Source organism: Babylonia areolata, chromosome 11 (assembly GCF_041734735.1).
Source record: "Babylonia areolata isolate BAREFJ2019XMU chromosome 11, ASM4173473v1, whole genome shotgun sequence".
Taxonomy (NCBI): Eukaryota; Metazoa; Mollusca; class Gastropoda; order Neogastropoda; family Buccinidae; genus Babylonia; species Babylonia areolata.
In genome coordinates this window covers 3,670,749-3,676,719 of record NC_134886.1, presented here as the reverse complement: position 1 = coordinate 3,676,719, position 5,971 = coordinate 3,670,749, and the positions used below count along the sequence as shown (strand labels likewise).

The 5,971-nt window shown below is 42.9% G+C and overlaps 1 protein-coding gene across 1 annotated transcript in view; it reads left to right on the top strand.

The window, feature by feature from the left end:
- The first annotated feature begins 4,254 nt into the window (after positions 1–4,254).
- LOC143287466 (neprilysin-1-like) overlaps positions 4,255–5,971 on the top strand; it is a 165,828-nt gene continuing 164,111 nt past the window's right edge. The window contains exon 1 of the mRNA XM_076595468.1: positions 4,255–4,475. The gene's annotated coding sequence lies outside the window, so the exon portion shown is untranslated. The remainder of the gene's footprint in view (positions 4,476–5,971) is intronic.

Below are 5,971 nucleotides of genomic sequence, written 5' to 3'. Positions count from 1 at the left end.
ATGAAATGTAATTTGCACCATTTATCGGACTTTCTTTGCTGTTACTCTTTCAATGTTGTTCTCTTTCTTATGTTGTTTGCCAAATTTCAGTTACAGTTTTGCTTACAATATGTATGTATCATAGACTTCGCCACACTTAATTGCTCTATTGAGTTAATAAAATTATTCCGATTCTAAATCGGATTTAGCCAGGCTTTAGATTACGATTTGTTTTATCTGAACGAAAAGAAAATGTGGGTGATATCAGTACACGAATGTACATCGCTGATTGACCCTAGGTTACAGATCTTATTCGTGTTCTTCCCGGTGGTCGTCATACATTGAGAAGTGATGTGCATATTTCGCTGATATGTGGATTCACCTCTATCCGGTTGCCTTCTGCATGTTTCCATTGTGCCTTAACTCTCTCCATACGAACGGCGAAAGAGACGACGTTAACAGCGTTTCACCCCAATTACCACCATCAAAATATTGCAAGCGGAAGGCTCTTATACTGAAGAGGTGAATGTTGACAAAGAATACCACAATTCTGACGACGGAAGCTAAAGGTTGGGGCATTGAGACACCCACTGGACATCCGAGGGGTCTGTGTAGAGGAGAAGAGAGGACTGGCCGTACTGAGTGAGTTAAAGCCATTATCAGTAACTTTTTTTTAGCCCCATCTGCTAATGTGGTGCATTATCACCATTGCACAGGTGTGTTTAATTGAACACCCCATACTACTGCCGATAGTCTCAAACCTTCGTTCATTAACTTCTGAAATGTGTCTTGGTGAAAATTTTATTCACACATGGTAGAGGTTTTGGTTCCGATCTTTCGTGTATCTGATATTTAATGCGATGCACACTCACGTATCATGACACGTTATTCCCCCTATCTGACATGATCGGCAGACCATTTTTACGTGGCATTAATCTTCCATGTTGGTAAGCATGAGAAACAGTTTGTACTGAGGGGTGGCCAGATGGAATTACTCTGAAGCTGGCCACAGGACGGCGTCCTGTGCTGACCTGGGGGGGCACTGTAAAATGCATGACTGACTGCAGTCAACCCGTAAAGCTGTCATTGTATTAAAAGGCTGCTTTTTTTTCTAAGAGGAATATTCAGTGTGCCATCAGTATATTTCCTGTGAGAATACGGCGAAAGTACAACCTTCAAACTCTAACACCATCCCCAGATCAAAGAGGCAGAGCTGGAATGCGCCATTGCTGGTCAGGGTTTGTAAAATATTCAAATTAGAAATGTCAGCAGCTGCAATATGGGGTCTTGGAGTACATGCCGAGTTCGAATATGGGAGACCATGCAGTCAACCAAGCAAACTTCTGCAGTCATCAGCGAGTCCACAAACAGAATCCAAGCATCAAACAGTGCTGTTCCATGGGTCTGTGGCGCTGTTGGACTGAAACCTAAAGATGGAATATGTTCTCTGTGATGGTTACTGGTGCACGAAAGAGTGCTTTAAGTCGACTGTACTGACCGCAGTGTAATGATTATATTTACTGCCAAGGCAAATGCGGTTTCTCAGCCAAATCACTTCACTTATGGATTTTGTTGTCGTTCTCCACTACATCTTATGTCAGATGGGTATGCTGTTGTTTTGAAATGCGCGTTACAGAGGATGGATTTTGTTGTCGTTCTCCACTGCATCTTATGTCAGATGGGTATGCTGTTGTTTTGAAATGCGCGTTACAGAGGATGATCTGTTATATATTAAAAAAAAAAAAATTAAAAAAAAACCACACAAAAAAACCTGTCTATCGAGTCGTTTCTGAACATGTTACTTTCTGGTATGGAATATGCCGGGTTTCATTTCCGAAATATTAATAAGGTCAGTCAAGAAAATCACTTTGCTGTGTCAACGAAGAGACTCCAATCATATTTGATCCAGTTCATAAAATGTTTAAGATGTATCTGTTGGCAATGTGTTGTTGTTTTTTTGTTTCTTTTTTAAGATGATCCATCTGCACTTACAGAAGAAGAAAAAACGTATGTGAATAGTGTCCACGCTTAGGCGATAAATAATTCATTCATTTCTGCCTGGTTCTACATCTCAATCTGCCCGAAGGCAAACGTGTATGAGAGGGCAGCATGGATCGTTTCCATGGCTTGCGATGTACCCAGTTCGACGGTTGAAAATGTTTGTCTACACCTATGACTTATAGAGAACTGTGTTTGCATTTGAGGGGAATCTGTATTTTCTTACTGCATGCATTTGACTCTGCGTCTTCATGTGAATTCTTTTTTAACTCACTCAGTACGGCCAGTCCTCTCTTCTCCTCTACACAGACCCCTCGGATGTCCAGTGGGTGTCTGAATGACCCAACCTTTAGCTTCCGTCGTCAGAATTGTGGTATTCTTTGTCAACATTCACCTCTTCAGTATAAGAGCCTTCCGCTTGCAATATTTTGATGATGGTAAGCGGGGTGAAACGCTGTTAACGTCGTCTCTTTCGCCGTTCGTATGGAGAGAGTTAAGCCTTTTGATGAAGGCTTCACACTTTTCGTGCTGTTCTGATCAAGCTCCGTCGCCGAAGCGGTTTCAAGGACAGGAGATGGAGATATCTCATCCCTGATGCTTTTGGCGTTGTCGACGAGATTCAGACAATGGTGGTGATATACCGTCAGTGGTTTGGTTCCCAGCAACTGCGGTGTTTCCTGGCCTTTGAACTTCTGGGGACAAAGTTCAAGTTGGGTGGAGGGGAACAGGAGTGGCATGGATTGTTCCCGGCCATGGCTGATGTTGTACCGATTGTGTCAGCTGGACAATAATTTACCAACACACAGGAAATTTGGAGGGCGGCATTAATTTTGCTTTTGCGGCGAGTCCGTGTTTTTTTTAACATGCTTGCACTCGACGTTTCGTCGAACTGCAGAAGCCTTTGATCAAAGATTTAAGAGACATGGATGGTAAATCATTAAGAATTATACCTCACCCCTGTTACATCGTAAAGAATGTTTTATATGGTTTGGTAAACCCAAAATATATAACAAGTTCGATTTATTCAGGCAGGTGAGACTGGACGTCTCATGGCTGATGCTGAACCGATTTTATAAAGAGGACAATGTTTGTGCATGAAAGTGTATTTTGGAGACGTTTGCTTCGCCTGGAGTCCCCTGCATGCACTGGACGAAGGTTACACATTTCCTGCTTTCCCGATCGAACTCTATCGTCGAAACTGTTTCTAGGATGGGAGATCAAAATATCTCCTCTCTTTTACACAATAAGTTGAATAACGACATTTTGTTTCAAAGGTAAACAAACTTAAACTAACTGTAGAATCATTTAAGGAGAGAGAGAGTATGCATATGGGAAAAAAAAGAATTAAACAGTTACATTGATATACAGTGAGCAACTGCCATGAAACCTCTCAGCAAGCATGCCGAACTTTTAGTGGTGACTCTGTGTTACCGCTGTCTATGACATTGTTCGTGTTGTTATGATTGATATCGTTGGCAGTAGCTGTCGTAATAAGCATTATCAGTATTATTGCTGTTGGTGTTGTGATTTTGCTGTTGAATTCATCGTCGCCATTCTTATTATTATCATTGTTGTTGTTGATGCTGCTGCTGTTGTTGTTGTTACTACTATCATCGCTTTTGTGTGTATTTATTATTACTATTATTATTTTCTGTATTAGTAGTAGTATATTGTCATTATTGTTATTGTTGGCGTTACTCCTAGTAATAATAGTGGAGGGAGACTAGAAGGAGGCTGTACCTAGATATTTGAATGCTCAGTATTCACACACACCAGTCTGACGGTGTCGAAGGCTAAATTCAAAATAAAATTAATTTTAAAAAAATGGCTAGACGTTTTGGAATGTTTTCCATTGTCAACCTCCTTTCCGTTTCAACATTATACATGGCTCGTCTTTATGTCATCTTATCCCACATCACCACTACCGTCATCATCATCATCATCATAACAACCTTCATCGTCCTCAGCATCATCCTCTTCCACTAGTGACAAGCGAGTTCTCAAGGAAGAAAGCGACGAGGACCGACCCCCAGCCGAAAGATCGCAGCAGAATCCTTTCTGAAAAAAAAGCTCTGGTGCGCGGGCTTGTCGCGCGCTCTCCCATCAGGTTCTCCGCGGTCTGGTCGTGTTTGTTTCCTTCCGTCTCTCTCTCTCTCTCCTCGTCCTCTTGTCTTTCTCCTCTCCGTCCGCCAGCCACTCTCACTCACTCACTCACTCACTCTCTCTCTTCTTTCTCTTCTCTCCTCACTACTAAGGCCACAGCCAGCAGTCGGAGTTGTCAGAGTGGGACAAGCGGCAGACAGTGGCAGTGCCGAGCTTTCAGAGCTCTCTCACACACGGGGAAAAGGAATCTGCTGGAGGCTGAAGCGTTCGACCGGTGCCTTGGTTGTTGTGCTTTCCTCTCTCTCTCTCTCTTTCTCTTTCTCTTTCTCGCTACTGACGACTAGCCAGCCACGAGGTGGGTTAATGGATTGGCAGCCGTGCGACAGTCCTTGCACGTGAGTTGGCTTCGGCAGTATTGATGTCCCCTCAGTTCTCGCTTTTGTTGGGTTTTTTTTCTCCTTTTTTTTTTCATCTTTTAAATTTTTTTCCCCTCCTTCCACCCGATTTTTGTCATTGGGAAACTAGATTTAGGTATTGGATGCGTTGATAACGAATGTAAAAATTGATGTTTTTGTTCCTGTTCTTGAGTGGTTCGATATTGGAGGAGAGGGAGGGAGCGCGTGTCATGAATATGCAATTTTTGTTTGATGTGATGGAATGAGGGGTGTGTGTGTATGTGTGCGTGTGTGGAAGGGGGAGTGGGAGCGCGCGCGCGTGAGTGTATGCATCGTACTCCGTGTGTGTGTGTGTGTGTGTGTGTGTGTGTGTGTGTGTGTGTGTGTGCGCGCGCGCGCGCTCACATCCACATGATGTGGATTTGAGCACGTGTGAGTGTGTGCGTCGTCCGTAATGTGTGTGTGCATATGTGTGCGTGTTTGCGTTTGTCACACACATTTGGAGTGTGTGACAGGCAGAAAAAGAACAAACTATAGAAAGGAGCAGTTCCATTATAGTCTGGCAATTTTAGTCAGATAATAAACTATGTACAGTACAGGCTCAAGTTTGACACGAAATCTTTAGAAGTCTTTTCAGTTTCGTGGCAAGATTAAGACACTGGCAGAAAAATGGCGAACAGCTGTAAGAGCAATCTTGAGATATGAATAGCCTACATTGAAAGCAGCACATGTTTCACACACGTGCACACACACACACACACACGCGCGCGCGCGCGCGCGCACATACACTCACACACGCATGCGCTGCGAGCACACAACACACACACACACACACACACACACACGAGTACTTATTTTGTGACGTAACGGAAAGTGTGTGACTGATGACCGGAAAATCCAATTGTTACCTTCTTCTTCCAACAAGAATAGTACTTTAACTGGAGGTCTGTGACCTTCTTCCCCTAGACCCCAGCTTTTTTCCCCTCATGTGTTTGGCACGTGTGTCATAGTCGATCAGATGCATCGCGGAAGGATAGAATGTTATTTGACATTATTTATTTCCACTCTTCCTTTCCCGTTGAGTTATTTGCATGCAAGCCCGTGTTTGGCGTAAAATATTGACAATTGAATTTGTTGTTTCAAGCCTGCTCATGAATTTATTGATCTATGTATCCTGGATTTACTCAGTATATTGATATAACCTGTCTGCAGTTGATTACTGTCAATGCCATAGTTATAGTGATCCAGGTTTTCCAGTGACAAAAATGAATATAATTTGTCGAAGGAAATTTCATAACTGAGAACCAGTCGATCCTGAGTTAGGAAGCTTTATGCTACATGTATCCAGAATCAGAGAGTCATACCGACAAAGAGTTGTTGTGCAGTGGTGTGGGTTGTGTACGATATGAATGGGAAATAAGACCTCGATCGCATAAGTTGGTCAATCGACAAATGACAGTAAAAGAGCTCGGGCATGCGTTTCTCTCTCTCTCTCT